This window comes from Phacochoerus africanus, unplaced genomic scaffold (genome assembly GCF_016906955.1).
Source record: "Phacochoerus africanus isolate WHEZ1 unplaced genomic scaffold, ROS_Pafr_v1 Scaffold_128, whole genome shotgun sequence".
Taxonomy (NCBI): Eukaryota; Metazoa; Chordata; class Mammalia; order Artiodactyla; family Suidae; genus Phacochoerus; species Phacochoerus africanus.
The window spans coordinates 961-15,535 of NW_025927320.1; the positions used below are offsets into that span (position 1 = coordinate 961).

The 14,575-nt window shown below is 37.8% G+C and overlaps 1 pseudogene; it reads right to left on the bottom strand.

The window, feature by feature from the left end:
* Positions 1 to 1,008: 1,008 nt before the first annotated feature.
* On the bottom strand, positions 1,009 to 13,931 carry LOC125119100 (coiled-coil domain-containing protein 43-like; annotated as a pseudogene).
* Between the last annotated feature and the right edge of the window lie 644 nt (positions 13,932 to 14,575).

Consider the following 14,575-nt stretch of genomic DNA (forward strand, 5'->3'; position numbering starts at 1 on the left):
GGCAGCTGCAGGGCAGGTGTGCTCCTAGGGGAGTGAGAGCAACAGTGTATGGTGCTTGGTTGCAGTGCCCTCTTTTTTTCTTTTTTCCAACCCCTGAGGTGACTGGGGTTGCAGGTAGACCCCACTCACAGGCCCCCAGTGGTGGCAAGCCATGCCTCCCTCTGGCCTCTGAGACCACCACTGCATTCTGTCCCTGCCGCCTATAGAACATGCAAGAAGAACCACATTGCACTTAGCCCCCTGATGCCCTTAGCCCACACAAGAGCTGCATGGCTACCGGTAGCCTGCACAAGAAGTGCCCAGTCTCCTCTAAATGAGAAAAAGGCTTCTCACCACCTGTAGCCTATGCCAGAGCTGCCCCCCACCCTCTGAGAACCCACAGGCGCAGGCACAAGGAGTCTCCTATGGTGGTCTGCCCCTCCTCCTCTCACCCTCCACAACAAGGGCACCTTGCCTCTGCTGTGTGTTCTGACCTTCTCCCGGATTCCCTCTGCCAGGGCATTCCCCTCCCTAGCCCATGGTGTACCATTCCTCTGCCCATGACACACTGCTCCTTAGTCCCTTAGGCTTGTCTCCACACCACTAACCTCAGTCCTCTCTCCAGGACTAGTCTCCAGAGACTGTCTCGGTGCCCAGCCCCTGCCTGAGCATCTCTGGCTGTGGTGTGGGTCTGGGCCAGTGGTTCAGATGATCTGTGTGGCTCTCACTCTGTTTCACTCTTCTCAGTCCAGCTGCTGTGCTCTTCTCAGTAACTTTGAAGTCCCTGCAGCTCAGCTTCCTAGGGTGTGGGTTCCTTTTCTCCTTCACAGCTCCCTCTCGGGAAAGTTGGTCCTGTCCTGATTCCTTTTCTCTCTCTTTTTTCTTTTGCTCTACCCAGTTATGTGAAGGGTTTCTTGCCCTTTTTGGAGGTTTAAGTTCTTCTGCCAGCATTCAGTTGATGTTCTGTGCAAATTGTTTTACATGTAGATATGTTTTTTTGATGTGTTTGTGGGAGAAGGTGAGCGGGACCTCTTAATCCTCGGCCATATTGCTCCACCTCTCCCCCTCTTTCTGTCCTTTTCTTTTCCTTTTCCTTGCACTCCTATTTGGCTAGTTTGTCCCTCTTCTTCTTTGGCTTGTGCTGTTCCTTATTCCTCTGGGACTCATCCCAGAGTGTCTTGACTCAGTTTTCCAGCACTTGGGACATCTTCCACATTGCTCTGGAGCAGAGATTTGCCAGAACCAATGTTCATCATGACCACAACTGCATCATCCTTCTCACCTGCTTTATTGTCTTTGTCTGTCACATCAGCATACGTGGCCAGGGGTGCAGCTTTCCTCTGCTTCTCCTCTTCTGATACTATCCTGGGCTTCATCATGATCCATGACTTCGCAATGAGGGTGGCAATGGCCTGGACTTTATCTTCTCTTTCACTTTGGTGACAACACACGATCTCCTTGCAGATGTTAAGAAGGGATTCTATTTCCAGGGGAGCGGAGAGGATACTCTGCAGAACATCCAGCTTCTCTTCTTCCTAATCCTTCTGCAGGACACCCAGGATACAGGTGACTTAAATGGCTCTGTCCACTCCCATTGCCTCTAACTGTCCTCCTAGTAAGGATCCAAAGCTGCTGCCTGCTCCAAAGCTCTTGTTGGAGGCACATATGGCCACTTTACTGGGCACCACATTGGAGACAGGGTCCTGCCAGCCAACATCATACTTTTTTTTTTTTTTTTTGTGGCTGCCCCCGCTGCATATGGAAGGGGAAGAATCAGAGCTACAGCTGCTGGCCTACTCCATAGCTCATGGCAATGCTATATCCAAGACACTGAGCAGGGCCAAAGATCAAACTTGCATCTTCAGGGATACCAGTTGGGTGCGTTTCCACTGAGTCATACTGGGAACTCCCATACTTTTTTTTTTTTTTTGTTACTATGGCTTTGTGGCATCATTTCAGGTTGGGAGCAGGATACCTCTAGGTTTATTGTTCCTTCTCAAGATGGCTTTGGCTATAGGGATTTTTGTGATCCCATACAAAGTTTAGGATTATTTCTTCTACTTCTGTGAAAAATGTCATTGTTGTTTTGATAGAGATGGCATTGAATCTATAAGTTGCTTTGAGTAGTATGGAAATTTTAACAATATTAATTCTTCTAATTAATGAGCACAATATGCTATTCCATTTATTTTTTGTTTTCAATTTCTCTTCTCATTGTCTCATAGTTTTCATTGTACATATCCTCCACCTCCTTGGTTGAGGTTTTCCAAGTTATTTTATTATTTTTCATGTAATTTTAAATTAAATTTCTTTTTTGATTTGTCCTTCTAATAGTTGTGTTTAGAAATGCAACAGTTTCTATTAATTTTTTTCTGCAACTTTACTGAATTCATTAATTCATTCAATTAGTTATTTAAGGTAGTCTTTGGGATTTTCTATATAGATTATCATGTCATCTACAAATAGTGACTGTTTTACTTCTGTTTTTCCAATTTGGATGCACTTTATTTCTTTTCCTAACCTAACTGCTGTGGCTACTTCTTCCAATACTATGTTGAATAAAAGTGGTGAGATTTGGCATCCTTGTCTTATTACTCATTTTAGAGGAAAAACTTTTAGCTTTTCACCTTTGAGTATGATGTTAACTGTAGGTTAGTCAAATATGGCATTTATTTGTTGATATATGTTCTGGTTATACTTACTTTCTTGAGAGTTCTTTCATAAATGGTATTGAATTATAAATGTTTTAAATATTTTTCTGCATATCATATGTCGAGGTGATCATATGGTTTTTATCCTTTGTTTTGTTAAGTGGTCTATCATATTGAAGTTTTATCAACACTAAACCATTCTTGCATCACTAGAATGAATTCCCCTTGATTATGTTGTGTGACCTTTTTCATGTATTTTTGAACTTGGCTTGCTAGTATTTTGTTGACAATTTTTGCATCTACGTTCAATAGGGATATTGGCCTATAATTTCTTTTTTGTCATGTCTTTGGTTTTTTATATCAAGGTTTTGACTTTCTGAAATTAGTTTGGATGTTGTCCTTCCTCTTCAATTTTTGGAAGAGTTTGAGAAGGCTAGGCACTAATTCTTCTTTAAATGTTTAGCAGAATTAACTGGTGAAACCATATGGAATTGGGCTTTTGTATTTCAGGAATTTTTATTATTGATTTGATTTTTTTATTAGTGATGAGTCTGTTCAGATTTTCTGTTTCTTCATGATTAAATCTTGGAAGATTGTATGTTTCTAGCAATTTACCCATTTCTTCTGAGCTGTATCAATTGTTGGAATATAGTTTTTATAGTATTCTCTCATGATGCTTTGTATTTCTGTGATGTCATTTGTAATTTCCCCTTCTTTGTGTCTATTTTATTTATTTGGGATTTCTCTTTTTTCCTTGGCGAGTCTGGCTGAAGGTTTGTCAATTTTACTTATCTTTTCAAACAAACAACTCTTAGTTTCATTGATCTTTTCTATTTTTTTTTTTTGTCTTTTGTTGTTTTTGTTGTCGTTGTTGTTGTTGCTATTTCTTGAGCCGCTTCCGCGGCATACGGAGGTTCCCAGGCTAGGGGTTGAATCGGAGCTGTAGCCACCGGCCTATGCCAGAGCCACAGCAACGCGGGATCCGAGCCGCGTCTGCAACCTACACCACAGCTCACAGCAACGCCGGATTGTTAACCCACTGAGCAAGGGCAGGGAACCGAACCCGCAACCTCATGGTTCCTAGTCGGATTCGCCAACCACTGCGCCACGACGGGAACTCCTGATCTTTTCTATGGTTTTCTTGTCATTATTTTATTTATTTCCACTATGCCCTTTACTTCCTTTCTTCTAATATCTTTAAGCTTTGCCTGTTCTTTTTTTTTTAAGTTTCTTGAAATGTACATTTGTATTTTTTATCTGATATTTTTCTAATTTCTTGAGGTAGGCCTGTTTGGTTGTGAAACTCCCTCTCAGAACTCTTTTCTGCATCCCATAGGTTTTGGATGTGTTTGTCCATTTTTGTTGGTTTCTGGGTATTTTTTAATTTCCTCTTGATTTCTTTATTGACCCATGGATTGTTCATTAACTTGTTATTTAGTCTCAAGTTTTTTGTATTTCTTCTAGTTTTCTTACTATGGTTTATGTCTAGTCTCATACTTTTGTGGTCAGAAAAAAATGCTTAATATGATTTCTGTCTTCTTATATTTATTGAGATTAGTATTTTCACCTAACATTGTGATATATTCTGAAGAACATTTCCTGTGTACTTGAAAAAATTTGCATTCTACACCTTTTTGATGTAAAGCTCTCTATATATCTGTTAAGTCCATCTTGTCTGATGTTTTATTTAATGTCAGAGTTTATTGGGGTATTAATCTACTTTACTATTATTGTATTGTTATATATTTCTCCCTCAATTAGCATTAATATTTGCTTTATATATTTAGGTTCTCCCATGTTGAGGGAATAAATGTTAACATATATCTTCTTGTTAGATTGACCTCTTCATCATTATATATTATCCTTTTTGTCTTTTATGATAGTCTTTGTTTTAAAGTTTATTTTATCTTTTATGAGTATTGCTACCCCACTTTTTTTTTTCTTCCCATTTGCATGGAATATCTTTTTCAACCATTTCACTTTCACTCTTTGTATGTCTTTAGATCCAAGGTGAGTCCTTTGTAGGCAGTGCATAGGTAGGGCTTTTTATTTATTTTGTAATTTAATCCATTCAACTATATATAAAAGATAACCTATATCTTTGGTTTGGAACATTTAGTCAATTTATGTTTAGTTAGTGATATGCACTTCTTGCCATTTTGTTAATTATTTTCTTGTTTTATTGTAGTTCTCTTTTTAAGTTATTCTGCTACTTTTGTCTTTTAAGCATCATACTAGCCTCTTAAGTGGCTGAGCTACTGCTTATACTATATCTTTGCCTTTACTAGTGAGATTGTTGTTTCATCTATTTCTTAATTTCTAGTTGTGACCTTTTCTTTTCCTCTTAAAGAAGACACTTTAACATTTCTTGTAAGTTGAGTAGTGGTGAACTTTAGTTTTTTCCTGTGTGAGAAAGTATGTAACCTTCAATTCTGAAAAATATCCTATTCAACATAGTTGAATAGAATATTCTAGGTTGTAGGCTTTTTATCCTTTCAAAACCTTAAATATATCCTACTACTCCCTTCTGACCTGTAAAGCTTCTACTGAGAAATCAGCTGATAGCCTTATGGGAATTCCCTTGTACATGATGAGTCATTTCTCTTTTGCTCTTCTCTTTTGATCCTCTTTATCTTCATCTTTTACATTTTGACCATAATATGTCTTGTTTCTCTCTTTCTTTCTACTTGTCTTTTTTTTTACTACAGTATTATTGATTTACAATGTTGTGCCAATTTCTGCTACACACCAAAGTGACTCCCTCATACATATATACACAGTCTTGTCTATCTACTCTTCTGATTGAGTGATTTCCACTAGTCTATAGACAAGATTGCTTATTTGATCTTCTGTATCATCTAAATCTGTTGATTCCTTCTAGTTATTTTTTTATGTTAGTAATTGACTTCTTCAGTTGTGATGGGTACTTTGCTATATTTTCTAAGTTTTTGCTAAAGTTCTCAGTAAGCTCCTCCTTTCTTCTCCCAAGGATTGTGAGCATCCTTATGATCCATATTTTTTAACTCCTTATCTCCATTGCATTATGGGTTTTCTTTGGGATATTGTTTTCTTATATTACTTGGAACATATTCCTATGTCTCCTCATTTTGCCTGAGTTTTGTTTTTGTTTCTATGAAATAAAAGAAATAGCTACCTTTCCTGGTTTTGAAGGAGCAGCCTTGTGTGGGAGCATCCCCTGATTAGACTACTTGTGTCTGGTGGGCTTTTGAAGGCTGGCTGGAGTTGGATCAATCCAGGATGAAGAGCATTCTCTCTGAGGCTGCCTTGGTGGGGCCTCCAAAGTTAGATTAGGTGTGGCCAGAGTCAGGCCCTGGACAGTGCTACACCAAAAGCTTCCTTTGAAATGACAGCTGGAGCTGGAGTGGTACAAGACTGGCATAGTCCCTGAGGAGTGATGTGCCCAAGGCCACCTTGGCAAGATGCCTGGAATATAGATGAAGTGGATATAGGCTGGGGAGAGCCCCAGGGTCACTAAAAAAAAATGATTCCCACTGTCACTTCTGACCTGAGAGAGGTCTCTCACAATTCATGACTAACTGTCACTGCTACTTGAGACAGTAAATGGATTTTCTTCCTCTATAGTTTAGGGAGCCTTTAAATTGCTATTTATCACTGTGTCCCAGGTTGGAGAGTCTGAGATTAAGCCCTTCACTTCTGATCCTCTACACTGCAAAACACCACAATGGGGCTGAAGTGGAGTTTCATGTAGACATCGTGTCTATATCTTTCCTACCATTTTCTGTGTAATCCATTTATGTGCAGTAGCTATCAAATCACCACTCAGGTCTTATTCAGGAGGAAATACTCTCTATATAGCTCTACATGTATTGTCTTCATAGGTGGAGATGAGCTCAGGAACTTCCTATGCTGCCATTTTGCCTTTCCCCCAGTCAGGAAATACCTTTAGTTGTACACTTCCCTTGGGAGGATGGATGGCCTATGGTACAAATCTTACTAATTTGTGGGGAAGACTAATGGTTTGTTTGTTTATTTAAGACCTGAGAAAGAAAAGAGTATAAATTTCTTCAGATGGAGTCCGGGAAGAGTATGTGAATGGACTTTTCAGAAAAGGCACAGAGAATACCCATGTAAAGACTATTAGAGATTATTCACTATACAGGAACAAGGTGACTTGCTTTTGTAATATAAATCAGTCTCTTTTCTTTCTGCTAGTATAGCTTCATTGCTGTCACTTACTATTCATCCTTAACTGGTACTAAACAGTGGCCGTAGAAGCATATCTCAGGTCTCTGCATGGACACAACAGGAATTTCCCCTCACTGTGAGTGATATGGCTGCCACCATGGTCAAGTGCCCAAGCTGCCAGTGCAAAAGGAGAGCTTCAGTATACCTTATGAAACTAAATATCACCATACGCTAGTAGAATCACTATCTAACTTTTCTGGAAATAATAGGAACTTGTCTTCACAGTAATATAAATTTATTCTGGGTATTTTTTTTTTCTTTCCAACCATAATGCTTCTGCCAGCATTACCATTTATGGACTAATAGAATACCTTTTGTGCCTTCTCTGTTCCTATATGGTCTCATACAACTTTGATTCTGGATGCAATATTATAGAAATTGAAGTGTGACAACAGGCCTATACCCATAGAATTCACTAGACTTATTCAAGCTCAATAACCAAGAAACATCTCACTGATAGTGTGGTGGAATGACCCTGTCAATGATCAGGTTTTGTGTCACCTGGGAGGTGAACATTTTGAAAATCTGGGGTGCTGCCTATGTGATGCAGTACATATCTTAAACCAGTGGTCAATATATATTCCCATCTGCTCTATAGCCAGCATATATAAACCCAAGGTGTAAAAAGTCCCTCTAACAATAGGGCCAAATTGTTTACTGTGGAACTGTATGCTTTCTATTATTGTGAACTTTGGTTTTATAGGTTCAGAGGTCCTAGTGCCCCAGGGAGGAATTTTCCAAAGGGAACATAGCTAAGACTAACCTCTGACAATTCTGGACTCCTAATGTCACCCAAACAGCACATGGAAAAGTTTTTGCCTCTAACATTTGTGGAGATGAGGGCAAGAGTAAAAATTAAAGTCCGTAAGTCATGTGTTGAAATATTTCAGAGTTATAAATCATGGCAACAAAATCTTGAGCACAGTATGTTCTATCCTTCTGTGTTGATAAACATATGTTGTTTCCTCGTATTCTCTAATGCCTTATTATGAGCCTTTAGGACTATTGTTCTGGTCAAACCAAATAGGTCCCTAGGGATACAGTCCCTTGACTTTTATGAACTCCTTCTAACCTCCTGTCTTTGCAGTATCACTTGGTCACTGTCCTCTAGAGCTATTAGGTAGCTTTATTTACACATGAGAGAGGCTTTATGGCACTGTGTATTAGAGAACACAGGAAAATCTAAGGCTCTATGAGGAGGCTCTTTTCTTTGTACTTGTAAAATAGGAGAATGAGAACAAATTTACCTTTAAGGAGAGTAGCACTAGTTGCAGACATGATTCTGTTTTGAAACTGCTGTGGATCTGAGTCCTGTCTTCAAGTGCATGAATGTTATCCTAAAGCAGATTAGCTCACCTCTGGGGTAAGTAGTTGACCAGGATTGGAGAATACTTTGAAAACAGTATTGACATGTTGAAGAAAGTAAGCTGAACTTAACTGATAATGTGAAAGATATTTGGGAAAAATGGATTTATATTGGCTGGAGTTCAGTGCTCTGAAATTTAATGAAAAGGTAAGAAAAATTGGTAACACTTGAAATTAAGAAAACAAGAATTTTGTAATTTTCTCATTCTCTGAAATTTAATGAAAAGGTAAGAAAAATTGGTAACACTTGAAATTAAGAAAACAAGAATTTTGTAATTTTCATCAGTTTTTCAAAAGACATAAAATATGAACTGGTTTTCTTCTGTGAAAAGGGAAGCAAACTTACTAAATGCTTGTAAAATTTTCATTATGGAAAAGAGACTTAAAGATACATAGACTGTCATAGAAGATACATAAAAATTCAAATATAAATAAATTATTTCCTTTACAATTGCCAATTTAAAATGTGATGTGGAAAATATAAAAAACAAAATGAAAACTACCAGGAGATCAAATTGGTTCTCCTGCTTTCCTATCTGGTTTATAATTCTCAAAGATTTGTTATGATTTTTTCTCTAAATTGTAAGTAGAATGCTAAAGAGTTTAGATGAAAAAGAAATGCTAAGAGAAAATATAAAAGGAATTGAATTTTGGAAACATAGAAGAAGTCTTTTAGAAGACTGTGGGGTGACTTAAGTTTTTTTAGTATATACATAAAAACTGAAAAGGATGTTGAAAAATATTTATATGCACACAGTTATAAAAAGAAAAAGAATTGTCATATATTAGGGGAAGCAGATCCTTACTTAGCTTAAGTTAGCTTAACTTACTTGACTTAAGTTTTTTTAGTATATACATAAAAACTGAAAAGGATGTTGAAAAATATTTATATGCACACAGTTATAAAAAGAAAAAGAATGGTCATATATTAGGGGAAGCAGATCCTTACTTAGCTATGAAGAAGGAACTTTATACAGTTTGAAAGATAAAACATAGGACATTTCAGCTGAAGGAAGTTCTCAATAATTTTGGACTGAGAAAGAAACATATGAATAGTGGTTTAGATTTTCAAATCTATGCTGTCTGTAGGTACATTTTAGCTTGATTATTCATAATTTGGAACCATAGCTATCAATGTTTTCTGCATCTATAAAGAATTAAATATACATGGAGTGCCCATCGTGGCTCAGTAGTTAATGAATCTGACTAGGAACCATGAAGTTGCGGGTTCGTTCCCTGCTTTGCCCAGTGGGTTAAGGATCCAGCATTGCCATGAGCTGTGGTGTAGGTTGCAAACATGGCTTGGATCCCACATTGCTCTGGCTCTGGTGTAGGCCAGCGGCTACAGCTCCAATTAGACCCCTAGCCTGGGTACCTCCATATGCTGCAGGAGTGGCCCTAGAAAAGGCAAAAAGACAAAAAAATAAATAAATAAAATGAAATAAAATAAAATAAAATAAAGAATTAAATATACAGCAATCTGTTTCTGGAAGATTGTTCAGTTCTATGTAGGTCAAGAAAAAGAACTAATACTATAAAAAGCAAAGAACTGGGCCTTTTATTTTTGCTCTGCACATTTAATTACTTAAATGATTATAATTAATGTGTTTTTAGAAAAACAATCTAACAACTTTCCTTTTGAGCAACCCAATGTAAAAGAGAAAGTGGTGTCACAGAAAGGAAACGCATGGACTTGGAAAACAGACTTGTGGTTGCCAAGGGGGAGGGGAGGGGAGGGGGATGGACTGGGAACCTGGGGTTAATAGATGCAAACTATTACATGGTTTTTATTTTTCAGTTTGTTGATGTGGTGTATCACATGGATAGATTTGTGGATATTGAAGAATTCTTGCATCCCTGGGATAAATCCAACTTGATGGTGGTGTATGATCTTTTTAATGTATGCAGTTTGATAAGTTTTTTTGAAGATTTTTGCATCAATGATATTACCCTATTTTATTTTTTATGATATTTTTGTCTGGTTTTGGTATCAGGTTAATGGTGATTTCATAGAATGAGCTTAGTAGAGTTCCTTCCTCTGGAATTTTCTGGAAATGTTTCAGAAGAAGAAGTGTTAACTCTTCTCTGAATGTTTGGCAGAACTCAGCTGTGAAGCCATCAGGTCCTGGACTTTTGTTTTTTGAAAGACTGTTAATAACATTTTCAATTTCAGTACTTGTGATTGGTCTATTCAGTAGATTGGTCTATTCTATATTTTTCTGGTTCAGTCTTGGTGAGTTGTACCTTTGTGAGAATCTGTTCATTTCTTCTAGGTTGTTCATTTTATTGGCATACAGTTGCTCATAATTGTCTCTCATGATCCTTTGTATATCTGCTGTGTCAGTTATAACTTCTCCTTTTTCATTTCTAATTTTATTGATTTGAACACTCTCCCTTTTTTTCTTGATGAGTCTGGCTAATGGTTTATCAATTTTGTAGATCTTTTCAAAGAACTAACTTTTGGTTTCATTGATCTTCTCAATCAATTTCTTTGTCTCTATGACATTAATTTCTGCTCGTATCTTTATGATTTCTTTCCTTCTACAAATTTTGGGCTTTGTCTATTCTTCCTTCTCTAGATGTTTAAGGTATAATGTTGGGTTGTTTATTTGCATTTTTTCTTCTTTCCTGAGATAAGATTGTATTGCTATAACTTCCCTCAGAACTGCTTTTGCTATGTCCCATAGGTTTTGGATTGTTGTATCTTCATTGTCATTTGTCTCTATGTATCTTTTAATGTTCTCTTTGATTTTATCAATGACCTATTGACTGTTAAGTAGCACATTGTTTAGCTTCCATGTGTTTGTTTTTGCTGTTGTTTTCTTGTAGTTGATATCTAGTGTCATAACATTGTGATTTGAGTAAACGCTTGAAATAAATTGTTTTTAAAATTTATCAAGTCTTGATCTATAGCCCAAGATGTGATCTATCTTGGCCTTGTGCACATGAGAAGAAAGTATATTCTGCTGCTTTGGAGTAAAAAGTTCTATAGATATCAGTTGAGACTATTTGGTCTAGTGTATCATTTAAGGCTGTGTTTCCTTGCCTATTTTCTGTCTGTATGATCTGTCCATTGCTGTAAGTGGGGTGTTAAAGTCCTCCAGTATTATTGCATTACTGTCAATTTCCCCTTTTATAGCTCTTAGTAGTTGCCTTATTTATTGTGCTACTCCTATGCTGGGTGCATATATATTTTAAATTGTTATTTCTTCTCCTTGTATTGATCCTTTAATTATCTTCATTGTCTGTTGTGACCTTCTTTACTTTAAAAATCTATTTTGTCTGATAGGAGTATTACTAGTCCTGCTTTTCTATAATTTCCATTTGCATGTAGTATTTTCTTCCATCCCCTCACTTTTAGTAAATGTGTCCTTAGATCTGAAGTGGGTCTTCTGTTGACAGCATATAAATGGGTCTTGCTTTTGAATGCATTCAGCAAGTCTTTTTCTTTTAGTTGGAGTGTTTAATCCATTTACATTCAATGTAGTTGTGAATAAGTATGTGCTTATTGTTATTTACTTAAATTTGGGGCATGGACTTGCTGTTTTGAGTCTTTTTTCTTCCCTTCCTCTTTTTGTTCTCTTTTCTTGATATTTGCTGACCGTGTTTAGTGCTATGTTTGGCTTGGCTTTTCTTTTTTATGTGTGTGACCACTATAATTATTTGACTAGTTGTTCCCCTTATATTTTGATATATCCATCTATGTGTTTGCAGAATTGTTTCATCTTGTTGGTCCTCTTAATTTCAAAAGCATTTTCAGCATTCTGCATTTGTCCTCTCCTCTTCACATGCTTGCTAGTTTAGATAACATATTTGTCAATGGGCAATTTCCTGCTTTTAAATTATCTTTCCTTTACCAGTGAGCTTCTTCATTTTTAATATTCTTATTTATAATTGTGGCTTTTCCTTTTCTACTTAGAGAAGCTGATGTAGAGTGGTGCAGAGGTGCCGAATTCTCTTAGGTTTGCTGGTCTGTGAAGCTTTTGATCTCTCTATCAAATCTGAATGAGAGCTTTGCTGTGTAGTATATTCTTGATTCTAGATTCCTCCTCTTCATCACCTTAAATATATTTTGCCACTCCCTTCTGGCGTGTAGAGTTTCTGCTGAGAGATCAGCTGTTATCCTTAGGGGAATTCCCTTTCATGTGATTTTTTTTTTTTTTTTTTTGCTTTTCCCTTGTGGCTCTTAATATTTTTTCTTTGAATTTTTGTCAGTTTGGTTAGTATGTATCTTGCTGTTTTTCTTCTGGGGCTTTTTTATATGGAATTCTCTGTGCTCCTTGATTGAGCATTTCCTTTCCCATATTTGGGAAATTTTTGGTTTTAATCTCTTCAAATATTTTCTATGGTCCTTTTTCTCTCTCTTATCCTTCTGGGACCCCTATGATGTGAGTGTTGGCACATTTAATGTTTTCCCAGATGTCTCTTAGACTCTCCTCAGTTTTTGTCATTCTTTTATCTTTATTCTTTTATAGCTTTGAGTTCCACCATTCTGTCTTCCACCTCACTTATTTGTTCTTCTGCCTCTCTTAACCTGCTATTGGTTCCTTCTAGATTATTTTTCATTTTAACTATTGCACTATTCTTTTTTGGTATTCAAATCCCTAACTCTTTGTTAAACATTTCTTTTAAGTTCTTGATCTGTGTCTCCATTCTTTTTCCAAGATCTAGGGTCATCTTTACTATCATCATTCTGAATTCTTTTTCAGGTAAATTGTCTCTATCCTCATCATTTAGTGGGTTTTGTGTGGTTTTGTCTTGTTCCTTTGTCTGAAAGCTGCTTCTTTGATGTCTCATAATGTCTACCTTTCTGTTTATGGTCCCCTTGACAGTTGCTATGTAAAGCAACTGGGTCCAGTCTTGGAGTTCTCAGGGGTGGTAGTGATTCCTGTATACCTCTTTGCTGGGTAGGATCTAGGGAATGTTATTTGTAGATACAGAAAGTTCTGCTGTTCTGCCAGCACTCTCCTTGCTTGGCCACTCTAGGGATCTTTCTCTAAAGCCTCAGGGGTGGGGGGAGCTTCTCCCTAATTGTTGTTTACAGGCTCTCTCTGTAGCTTCAGGATGTGTGTTTCTGGCAGTCTCTCCACTTGCCTTGCTGCTGGTAGGAGTACTCTGCAATCTCTCAATTCCTTGCAGGTGGAATATGGGCTAATGGGCTTCTCCTAGCACCCTTGGTGTGGAAAGAGTGCCACTTAGGTGAGCCCTCACAGGGCCACTGGCAGGAGTCCTGTATCTAGTGCTTTTCTCCATTTGGGCAGCCCACAGCTTCATCAGAGATCAGGCATTAGTAGCCTTCTCACCAGTAATGGGCGCTGCTGCCAGAAGATTTTCTGGAACTGCCTTGCTGGATCAAGCTCCTGCAGATTCTCTGAGCAGAGCTGAGACACCTATTGTGTTTTCACTGCTCAAGCAGGTCACTGCTTTTGCAGGAAGTGGCACTGCTGCCAGCAGTGTTGTTTTCTTTTGTTTTGTTTTGTTTGTTTGTTTGGTGCTGCTTTGCTGATGCGAGCCTCTGTAGATTCTCTGGGAGGAGCCACAGCACCTGTGTTTTCCCTGATCAGCAGTCAGCCTACACTGGCAGCCCTCTCTTGGGAATGGGTGCTGCCTTTCTGGGCAAAGCTGAGACTCCATGTTTTCCCTGCTCAAGCAGGTTGTTGCTTTTTCAGTAAAAGGTGCTGCTGCCAGCAGCTTTTCTGTCACTGCCATGGTGGTCAGGGCCCCTGGAGATTCTTGGGGTGGAGCCAAAGCACCTTTTTTTCCCTGATATCTGAGGGGATGAGCACTACAACTGCTGGCAGATCTTCTGGCTCATGCTGGGTTCCGCTAGTGCAGGGCACTTACGGGCAGAAACTTTTTTTTTCTGACCCTCTGATTTGTCTAAAGCACAGTTTTACAAGACTGAGAACTAGAACACAAATCTTCATCAATTGTGTAACTACAATGAGGGAATATCTTGTGATTCACATAACCCTTTCTTCCTCACTCAAAACCTCACTTTGCCTGCATTAACTCTTGCCTTAAGATATCAACTGATCCATCATAAATATCAGAGCAAAAATAAATGACAGAGAGACAAGGGAAACAATAGAAAGATCAGTGAAACTGAAATGAAAAGATAAAAAAAAAATTGATAAACCTTTAGCCAGACTCATTGAGAAAAAAAAGGGAGAGGACTGAAATCAATAAAATCATAAATGAAAAAGGAGAAGTTACAGCTGACACCATAGAAATACAAAAGATCATTAGAGACTACTACAACAACTATATGTCAATAAAGTGGAGAACATAGAAGAAATGGACAAATTCTTAGAAAGGAACAACCTTCCAACACTGAACCAGGAAGAAAAATA